At 31.5% G+C, this 11,741-nt stretch overlaps 1 pseudogene; it reads left to right on the top strand.

The window, feature by feature from the left end:
- On the top strand, positions 1 to 5,812 carry LOC107624690 (2-dehydro-3-deoxyphosphooctonate aldolase-like; annotated as a pseudogene).
- The last annotated feature ends 5,929 nt before the right edge of the window (positions 5,813 to 11,741 follow it).

The raw sequence follows: 11,741 nt of genomic DNA, 5'->3' as shown, positions 1-11,741 counted from the left end.
ATGCTATATAGCCAGCTCAAGGTTCATGATTTCTATCAGATTTTGTGTTTCTTGACTATGAATTTTCTTGGGTCACGATCAAAATATCCCCTTCCCTTTTTTTTTTGATGTGTTATGGTTCTGTGAATGTGTTAATAGGCTACAGAACTGGTCTTCCTATTAGCGGGTCCCAATGTGATTAAATCAGAGGAACATATTATGAAGATGGCTAAGTACATAAAGACTATTACATCTAGATATGATATTGTTCTCCATTAAGGAACTTTTTGTTCTTTTGGTTTCATGGGAAAAAATATTGAAGCTAATATGATTGAAATCCAATAGGGAATAATTGTAGTGCCTAAGTTGAATTATACAAAAATTGTTAGTAGTTCGATAAGTATAATCATGACAATCATCCCCCATGGGTTTGTAGCAAAATTCTTTGTAGTATTTTGTGTGAAATTAAATTCCTTTTTCTTACCTAATACACATTATCTAACTTTGTGTCATTCAAAATGTTTTGCTATAATAACAACCACTTGAAATACGAAACTCTTTTACTTATTGTTTCCCAGAATTGCATCTAGTATAAGAGTTTTTACTCATTATAGGCATTGTGGGCTGAGATATTGAACCTATATAATTCTAAGAGTAATGTTGGTTAGTAAAACCAACATAACACATGCTATGGATGAGAGGGAATGGACTTTCACATGACAAGGAATAAAAAATTAAACTTGTAAAATATAATGTCGGGAGATGGTTTGTATCTTTGTTGATAGTTAACATCATCTAGAGTATGTGCGACTTTCAGAGTTGTCATCCCATTGGTTTTCAAATCAAGCTTTGTTAAGGCTAATAGAACATCATCAAAATCTTTTTGTGGCCTAGGGATGGTTGAGGTGTTGAAGGTTATGATTCTATTACTTTTTATTATGATATATTGCTTTTGTCGTTTGCATTTTGAGAATTACAATAGGAACACTTGTTTGAAAAATGGTGTAATTGTCGAATTCCATATAATGGCAAAGCTATTTTGTTATAGTTGAACTATTTTTTCCTTATTTAATTTTGTTATGTTATAATTTCAGATACTTGAGAAGGTTAAAGTAGCATATGACCTCTTTATAGTGGCAGATGTGCATGAGTCTATTCAAGTAAATGTTTTAATTTTAACTAAATTTAGCCTTCGAAAATTATACAAGTATTAGAATAATGTAATTATTTGGCACACCATCCAAGCTTGTCATAATGTTGTCTTCGATTTTGGATCCTAATCTACCTTTAACAGATTTATCTTTTCTTTGACAGTGTGAAGTAGTCGGCAGAATTGCAGACATCATTCAAATAACAGCATTCTTATGCCGTCAAGTAAATATTCTTTACATCAAGTTTTAGTATCAATTGGATGGATATAAACTTAAGTAGATGTGATCACGTCAATTCTTTTTTTGTGTTTTTCCTCTGATGACAGACAGATCTTCTCATTGTTGCAGCCAAAACTGAAAAAATTATCCACGTCAAGAAGGGCCAGTTTTGTGCTCCTTCCGTGGGTATATTGTCCTGCTATGTTGCAAGTTTTAATAATCAACAATTACTTAAGCTCGGTAAATATTATCTGTCTTTTAGTATTCTCATGTTTTATAATGTTCATATGAATAGGTCATGGCAAATTTAGCAGAGAAGGTTCAGTTGGCTGGAAATCCTAATGTTATGGTTTGTGAGAGAGGAACTATGTTTAGATACAGTGAGTTATAACATCTTTTATGAGGTCTTCTATATGCTTTTGAATGATGTTACTCTTTGAAACCGTTCAGTATCATGAATTGCTTTCTGTTTCCACATGTTCTAGTTTCTTTTTAATCTTGTGTTCTTTTCACCTGTATGATTTAATTTGAATCTATATTTTTTCTTTTTAAGTGATCTGTAGCACATTCCCTCCTATAATCAAAATTTTTAACATGCATTTAAGGTTTAACTTTGCTCAAAGAATGTCAGCACTGCAATTGATTGTCCGCTATCATTCTATTTTCAAAACCCATAATTGATTAAATTCGTTGCCTTTTTATATAGATGATTTGATTTTTGATCCACGTAACCTAGAGTGGATGAGAGAAGCCAATTGCCCTATTGTAAGTCAATATTTGTTTTATTATATGTTTCTCTTTAAGATGAACTATTTGAATCTTTCTATGCTTTCTTATTCAATGGAAGGTTATAATATGTTAGGGAGAAAGGTATCTCCCTTCCTGAACCATTTATTTGATGATAGAATTACGATTCATTAAATAGGATGAATCTATGTGAACACAATCAGCCAGACTAGTACATGTTAATATGGTCAAAGTTGCTTTAATGACCAACTCTAAGTTGCATTACTTCCCTTATATCTTAAAAGAAAGATTATTCCATAATTTCCCAAATTGTGTTCATTGACATAATTACATTACCTAACATGCACAGATGGCGCTCTCCAATCTTTCGTAATTTTTTTTCCAATTTTTCTGTTGATATTTTGTCAATGATACTGGAGTGTTTTGTTCACATCATCCCCAAGGAATAATATTGTTGTATGTTCAATATGCGAATAAACTAAGAAGAAAATCAGACGGAAGGCATTTGCCAATTTATGAGAATAGATTGACTTCATTATTCCTTTTGCCGTAACTCTAGAGAACTACTCATTACTGGGCCTTTTGCCATTATTCTAATATTTGTGTCATGGTAAAGTTTCTTGCACTGCTTCTTTATGCCATTTTCATTGGAAAACTCAATTATTTACTCAATGTTTATCCCAGGTAGCTGATATAACACACTTACTACAATAGCTTGCTGGAAAGAAGGCAGGTTTATACTTGGACTTTTCAGTAGTTTGTATTTTGCAACACAACAGTTGTCTCATATAATTCTCTTTTTCTCCGTAACTTCTTACTCCTTTTTCCAGTATTTAACCATGCCATGTTATGTAAATGCATTCTCTTTTTCTCCGTGCATTCTTACTCCGTGCGAAAGTGCTCCTTGTTTAATTTCAATAAGTGTATTATAGAGCAGAGTGCTCTCTTCAGATTCATGATGTCAAAAGTTCATTGGCTTCTATGCATTGTTGATTCATAAGGATCATTGTGTATTGGAGTACACCTGCCTCATGGTATCTTTCTTTTTTTTTCATTTGAACACTGGAGTCACACAAGATCTGTTTCTACTTTGAACCTAACTATCATACAAGATTTCTTTAGCTCCAGCTTTTAACATTCTGCTTTCATGTCTAGTTGGATGGCGGAGGTGTTGCAAGTGGAGGTCTTCGAGAATTAATACCTTGTATTGTAAGAACTGCAGTTGCTATAGGGGTGGATGGGATTTTCATGGAGGTATATATATTAGTTTTATTTTTTTAGGGGGATCTTATTGGAATTATTATTAAAAGAAAGAAGTTTAGGGTAAACTTTATTGCTTATATTTAGTTTGTTCATCAAACAGCTTCTAAATGCTTTCTTGGTTCTTAAGGTACATGATGATCTATTGAGTGCACCTATTGATGGTCCAACACAGTGGGTGAGTTGTTACTTATCAAAATCGTTCAAATTTATAGGACATCATTTTGCCAACATTTACTTTTTCTTTGATGCTTCTGAATATTAATGAACTATATGCATTATCTCCTTATTTGATATCCTTTTCGCCACTTGGAGGAGTTGCTTGAAGATCTTGTAGCTATTGCTGTAAGTTATTTCTTGAAAGGCAAATTTTTTGGTGTAAAATGTGAGACAATTTCACACCTGTAGAAATGCGTTGGAAGTAGTTGGTGTGTGACAAGTGTCTAAGAAGGGGACAATTTCTGGCAGTGCACAGTGGAATCATCTAGAGTTTTTCAGGTGATGGGTTAAGATAATAGTTTGTTAATGTTAGAAATTTTTGAGTAATTAATGTGGGGTATCAATGGGCTTATCATAGGTGGGCTTTTTTTTTTTGCGCAAGGTTAGATGAATCTAATTTTTTGGACAGAGTTAAATGGTTTTTACAAAAGTATAATTAGTTTGTTATTTTTTAGACGTTGAGATATAATAGGATTTGTGATCATGTGTATATTCAAAGGCTTGAGGAACACACTAAGTGGGTCAAAGAATATCTGACCTATGTTTTTAGTAGTTTTTTATTTGAAAAGAAAATATGTATAAAGTTTTTGTAATGTAATTTATGAGTAGTTTATTAGTTTTATTTTGTATAAACATAATTTGAGGGTCTAATTTAAATAATTAGTGGTGAAAACGAATTTAATGAATGAATTTATAGTTGATCATGTATCTCCGAATGTGAGTAATTTGGATTTCCAAAATTAAGATTTAGGATTCAGTTTTAGGGATTAGGATTTCGGATTGTGAGTTAAGGTTAGAGTTTAAGTGATTCACAAAGATCATGAATAGTAAACTGTATAATATGACACCTGACAACGAAACTAATAACTATAGACCATATATTATCATTTGTGAATCAAAAAGATATAATCATAAACCCTAAATCCGTAAGCATAAACAATAATTTTGTTAAAGATAAACTGTGAACTCTCTTTCTGCAAAACATGAACCCAATGACCTAAATAATAAACACTAAATTGTAAACTATAAATCGATATACCTAAATCCGTAAACCGTAATACATAAATCATAATCTGTAAATCTTAATTCATATATCGTAAAACATAAATCTTATGCATAAAATTCTAATTTCTAAATTTGTTAACTCTTTTTGGTATTAGTTTAGTATTTAGAATTCGGGATTAAGGATCTAAAATTATGTTGTATCATTTGTTATGCCTGTTGTTCTCTTATGAAAAGTAATTATGTTGTTTATATTTTGATTTGTGTGGCTATTGTAATTGAGTAGTATAATGAGTAATTAACGTAGGTAGTTAAACGTGTGTATTGATTTATTTTGTATAGTGAATGTTATATATATTTTTATTTTCCTTTAATATTTTATATATATGGACCAGGCATATTATGTAGCAAAATTATTTAGGTGTGTGCACTTCCACGTTCCAACTGCGAACCTCAAATCATTCCACCTATGACGAAAAGGCCAATAAAACGAGGCCCAACTAGAACTCATACTAATTATCTATCCGTAGTTTGCTTAACACAAGATAATAATGTTTCCATGTCACGTGAAGTTAGTAGCAATTTCTGACTCGAGAGGAGACCATTGATGTAACTTGTGACATCTGCTCTCTCGGTCGCACATTGCCAGCTCCACGCCATTTCTACACATGTAGAAGCCACAACACTTTCTACACGGGAGACTTTGCTCTCTTGAAATTCATGATTGTACTTTTGTCCCCTAATAAAAAGGGTGGTACTTGCAGCAGAAAGTATTGGCATCTAAGTCATAAAATTGTTTTATGAATATATGATTTTGTATGTGTCATGCAAATATAAAAAATCAATAGATTGAGGGAAGAACTTAAAATTTGAATTCCCTTTTCATTTCCTACTTTTTATTGCGTACTTTCTCTAACAAAAGAATTGGACAAGTAAAATTACAAAATATTTTCAAAGTGATTATTATTTTTGCTTTTTGTATTGGGTATCCCTTATCCCCCAATTTTTATTATCCTTCTACTCATCTTAATGAAATTATTTTTTTATTAAAAAAGAAAATTGAAGTGATTATACATTTATTTACCTTTTAGCAGGTGAAAGATTTTTTTGTGTATTTTGTTTTGTATTTGAGTTCTGAACTTTTATATGTGATTAACTCTTCTGACATATTGTAGAGGATAAGCAAAGAGAAGAAAAAAAAATTCAATATTGATCCCACACCATTTCATGAATAACAAGAATGGTATGAAATTTTTCATATTTTTACTCATTTTATTTTTTAATAATATAAATGATTAAGAATCCTTTCCTAATCCTTTCTCTCTTACTAATAAGAACTACTAAGAAGCAAGCAATAAAAAGTGACACATATTTCTGGAAACATCAAAAGGATGCAGAAGTAAAGTTTTTACATATTGTCTAAAATATCCTACAAAAGAAATGAGTAAATTATTTATTTCATTGGTAGACTAATCTATGATGTTACAAATTCAGATTCTTCAAATCAAATTGTGAGAAAACTTCAAGCACAAATCCAAACAAGTTTAAAATTACCAAAGTCTTCTAGCAAACTAACAAATTATTCTAACATAAATACTCTAAACAACCACATTACTTACTATATGTTTCATCTATTTTAGAGTGAAAATGCTTACATATTTTATTGTTTATACTAACATAAATTCTGATTTTGCAGGTGATGATTTTCTATTATTAAGAATATAATTCCTTGAGGATTGGCCTTTATAAGATCAGACCGTTTTAATGTTGAATGTATGATTATCTTTGCACCCCATCACAAGTTCAAGCCCCATATAAATGAGAGGTTCTCCTGAAAGAGAGATTATTTGAAGTAGTGACACATCCAATTATCATTTGTTGCAGATTCTATGTAGCCTTTCAAATCTTTACAGTTTCTAGAAACAATGTGGATCTAGAAAGTTAAGTATTTTAATGTGTGATATTTTTTTTATACTAGGTTTCAAATTTTGTAGTTAATAATGATTACTTTTAGCAATGCAAAACACAACTAGTTTTTCTTGAATCTTAATGGCGGGGTTTTGCTTTCTATAATGGAATTACGCATAAAAGGAATATAACATTTGTGAACCTAAAACCTCTGAGGCTTTAACAATTGAAGGTTCATAACTTTTTGACTAGCAATGAGCCAATTATTGAGGCTTGGAATTTTAGTTGGTCATGACCAGGGAGGGCATTTGATTGTTTCGAGGCAGGGATATGTTTTCATATGATGAATATATGTGCAGGGACAGATAGCAGATAGAGCGATGATGTTGCTAATTTTTGTTTCTCATAGTGCTCTAAATTGTGTTTGTAGTTTGTGTTTTTATGTGTTTACTTGTTTTGTATTGTTTGTTGCAAGATTGATGGATTGTTTTTCAAAATAAATAAAAAATAATATTATTTCCTAAAACAAATTATTCTAATTTTAAATACCACGATACATATTGGCAGTTAAGAGGTATAGTATCAGGAGGGCTGTGGAATATAAAATATTGGAGAATGACCAGTTGAAGCATGATGTACAGTTTATCTGATTCGGACCCGATTGCTCTTGGAACATACGCATAGCGTATCGCCGAGAGCAAGAAAAATGGGAGGTTAGGAGATACGGTGGTCATCATACTTGTATGAAAACATCGATGGGCTTAGACCATCGTAGGTTGTATCCGAAGGTGATTGCTCAGTACATATTCAACATGGTCAAAGCAGATCCAACAATCAACATAAGGGTTTTGCAGGGAGGTGTGGAGAATCACTTCGGTTATAAGGCATCGTACAGAAAGGTTTGGCTTGCAAAGCAGAGAGTCATTACTAGAATATATGGCGATTGGGAGGAGTCATACAACGAGCTTCCTCGTTGGTTATTCGCTATGCAGATGTACTTACCCGGTAAGATTCAATACATTGTGCTTAGTATGTATAAAGTATCCATCTACACATACTAACTGTTGATGGGTATTTAGGTACTTTGGTGCAACTTGTGACATAGCCTTGGCCTGGTGCAATTGCCACTGTCATGTTTCTTCAGGTATTTTGGACGTTTCCACCATGTGTTAAGGCTTTCAAACATTGCAAGCCACTTATTTCCATCGATGGCACCCACTTATATGGTAAATACGGAGGCACGTTACTCATGGCTATTGCTCAAGATGGCAATGCAAATATATTGCCTATTGCATTTGCCATTGTTGAGGAAGAGACGAAGGAGGCTTGGTCGTTTTTTTCTTTTGTATTTGCAGCAGCATGTGACACCAAAACCTGACGTTTTAGTGATTTTAGATAGGCTCAAATCAGTTGATGCTGCGTTGAACGCCGGTGAAAGTTTATGGAAACCACCGCATGCGTTTCAGGTGTTTTGTGCAAGACACATTGCTGCCAACTTCATGAGTCACTTCAAAAACAAGGACTTGAAGAAGATTCTGGTTAACATAGCATATTCGAAGTCGCAGCGGGAGTTTGCTCATTATTTTGGTCGTCTGAGGGGGCGAGAATGTTGCAATTACAAACTGGCTTAAAGAAATGCCTCGTTCACATTGGGTGTAGTATGCGGGTGAGGGTCGTCAGTTTGGTCACATGACAACAAAAATCTCGGAGTGCATTAACGCTGTCATGAAGGGTTCTCATAATTTGCCCATCATTACTCTTGTTAAGTCAAGTTATTTATATTTGGGTGAACTTTTTGCTAGGAAGGGTTCAGAGGCCCTTGCTTAGCTTCAAGTTGACACTGAATTCTCACAGACGTTGATGAAGGCCATAGAGTTCAACTCAAAGCATGTAAACACTATGAATGTTTATCAGTTTGATCGGTAAAGGACTATGTTCGTGGTTGAAGAGTTAGCAGCAGTGCTTGGGTCTAGGCAACAGAATTACCAAGTGCTACTTGATGAGGGTAAGTGTGATTGTGGGTATTTCTAGGCTCTTGATGTTCCTTGCCGTCACGTTCTTGCAGCCTATTCTCATGCACGACTTGATTGAAAGTGGTATGTACATCCTGTGTATTGCATGGAGTCAGTCTTTAATGTTTACAGATCAGAGTTTCGACCGATTGGTCACGAGGATGATTGACCATCCTATGACAGGGCCTATATTTGGCCCAACCCTAGGATGATGAGAGTAAAGAGAGGTCGCCCCGTCAGTTCCAGGATTCATAACAACATGGATGATGTTAAGCATAGCAGGGAGAAGATATGCAGATTGTGTCGTCAAGTGGGTCACACGCGTAGGACTTGTACCATTCTTGATGGGGTGGGGCATCATCTAGTCGACGTTAGTTATAAGTGTCATTTTAGGGTGGATAACTCTTGTATTGTAACCATCATTGAGTTAATTTCGGTAAAAATAAAATCCTTTCGAAAAAGCAGTTATATATTCACGCATTGATTGAAAAGTTAGTTAAATAGTGGCGCGTGAGGTGAATTAGGTTAAAGAGACTTGTATGAACTTGTATGAAATAATGACTTGTATGTGAAAAATATTTGTTCGTTTATCTACTTAAATAAATATTAAAAATTTAAATTTTATTTTATATATAATAATTTATTAGTGAGTGATTAAATTAGAGAATATCATAAAAAAATAAATGAATTAAATGTTGACTTAATGATAGAGAAAAATACATAAAGAAAAAATAATGTAATACAAAGAAAAAAAATTTAATGGGCAAATTATGTAATTAAATAAATTGGATTTTTTTTCAAAGATATATAATTGTATTATTTTGTAAAAAAGAAATATATTGTTTATTATAGGGATAAAGACAAAAAAAAATGAATCTTTCACTTTGATAAATACCAAAAATTTGCAAAAACAAAAAAACAAAAAAAATTAAAAATTCACAGAAAATAATGCTTTATAACTTAAGTTATTTTTTATTGGAACTTCTTTGTAGTCAACTTTTCACCTTTAAAATTATCTAAATAAATTGGATTTTAAAATTATCTAAATATAATAATTAATAATCTGTTATGTTTCGCTCATATAACTAATTTATATAAATTGATATAGAATATAGAATTTTAAAAATTTAAATATAAATTACTTTAAGGTAAACTAAAATACAATATAAAGCGTGACACCTTAGAATACTTATATTTAAATTTTAAAAACTCTAAATCAGCATTAATCTCTCTCACTTTGAGGTCGGATTCCATGCCGATCTTTCCTTTTGTCCCTGAGGTGAGTTTCTTTAATTTTTTAATTATTTTATATTAATTTTGTGAGGGTATTTTTCCTACAAAATATAGAACTATATCCGAAGACACCAAAGAAATATAACCATATCTGGTTTTTAGGGGTGAGTACGGGTCGGATTGATTCGAGTTTAGGGTGAAATTAGAACCGAATTAATTGAATTGTAATTGGTTCGGTTTGATTTGAATTTACGTTTTTTTGTGTATGTATCCGAACCAAATCAAACTGATTAAAAACGGATTAGTTCGGTTCGGAGAATTGGGTATCCGATGAAATAGAAATTCATAAAAAAAAAATTATTTTTCAAATTCTGTAAGTACAATAAAAATGTAAAATCAATAGAAATAATCTAAACATGTTAAAATCCAAACATATTAAACACTAAACACATTAAAATCCAAACATATTAAACACCAAACACATTAAAAACTAAACACATTAAAATCCAAACAAATTAAACACTAAACACATTAAAATCCAAACATATTAAACACCAAACACATTAAAAGCTAAATACAAAAATGCAATAGAGAGAAACTCAAAATCATTAAAAGGCACATATATTTTAAATTTTTATTTTTTATTTAATTAATACATGATCGTGTCTACGAATCGGTTTGAATTCTGCATTCAAAACCGTTACTCGAACCAATTACTAAAGAGAGTCATTGATTTGGTTCGAATCGTACCTAATTATTCGTTGATTCCAAAACCAATTTAATTAGTTCGGTTCGAATTTAGACGGATAATTAAGTACCCTCTACCCGTGCTCACTCCTAATAATTTTGTATGTATCACAAAAGAAAACGTAGTTTTAATTGAAAAAAACAAAGATAAAATCGATTTTGTTTCTACTCACAACAAATATATTTCTACATAAAACATTGGTTTGTCCATACTTTTAAGATTTATTCCTAGTTTTCAAATTTAAAATTCAAATGCAATTATTCAGTGTTATTGTTTGTCATATTTAAATTAATTATTTTATATTTTTTTTATTTACTTGAGATAGAATTGACCTATTAAATTAATAATTTATCACTTGAATCAATAAATAGGAGTGCTCATGGATCGGATTCGATCCGCATATCCGCGGTATTTATTTGAATCCGATAAAAAATTGCGGATATGGATCTGATCAAAGATCGGATTGCGAATTTTATGTAGGTATTTGCATATCCGCAGATCTCCAAAAATAAATAAATAAATAATTAAATATTCTTCTTATGTTTTATTTCAACTATTAATTATCATATATATTATATTATTTTAATTTTATTATTTAAAAATATATGTTTAATATTATTTTAAGAATAAACATATTTAAAAGAGTAGAAAAAAAAGAATTTTATTAGTATTTTTTAATAAAAATAAGTTTTTAAAAATATTTTTGTGTTTTGCAGATATATCCGATATTCGATCCGATTAGATCGGATCGGATCCAAGCTTAAAAATGACGGATATTAGAACCGATTTGATCCAATAATTTTAGTGCGGATCGGATTGAGATTTTGACCATATTCGATCCGCATTCACTCCTATCAATAAATTACTAATTTGATTAATTCGATCATCAGTTTAATTCTAATAATTATACTATAGTACTTTATATAAATTATTAGTCAGAGAACCAAAATATAATTAATTTTAATAATTGTATTTAGATAATTTTAAAATTACTTTATTTAATTATATAATTTGTCCTAATTTAATGTTTATAAGAAATTAAAAAGCATATTTAAGGCTTAAAGAAGTTGGAGGAAAGAAAAATATCGGACGACAAAGAGAATAGTAACTGATAAAAATATCCGCACCCGTAGGTACCTGATCCACTTCTATCCGATTGAAACGGGTTTAAACCCGACCCAGAGCGGAATCAGACCGGAGCGGGTTGTTGAGCGGGGCAGGTAGGAGCGCACTCACACTTTAGTTCCCAAATCCCAGACCCTC

The sequence above is a fragment of the Arachis ipaensis genome, chromosome B1 (assembly GCF_059453495.1).
Source record: "Arachis ipaensis isolate K30076 ecotype BB chromosome B1, ASM5945349v1, whole genome shotgun sequence".
Taxonomy (NCBI): Eukaryota; Viridiplantae; Streptophyta; class Magnoliopsida; order Fabales; family Fabaceae; genus Arachis; species Arachis ipaensis.
Note: the sequence above shows the minus strand (reverse complement) of the source record. Positions and strands in the feature narration are given on the sequence as shown.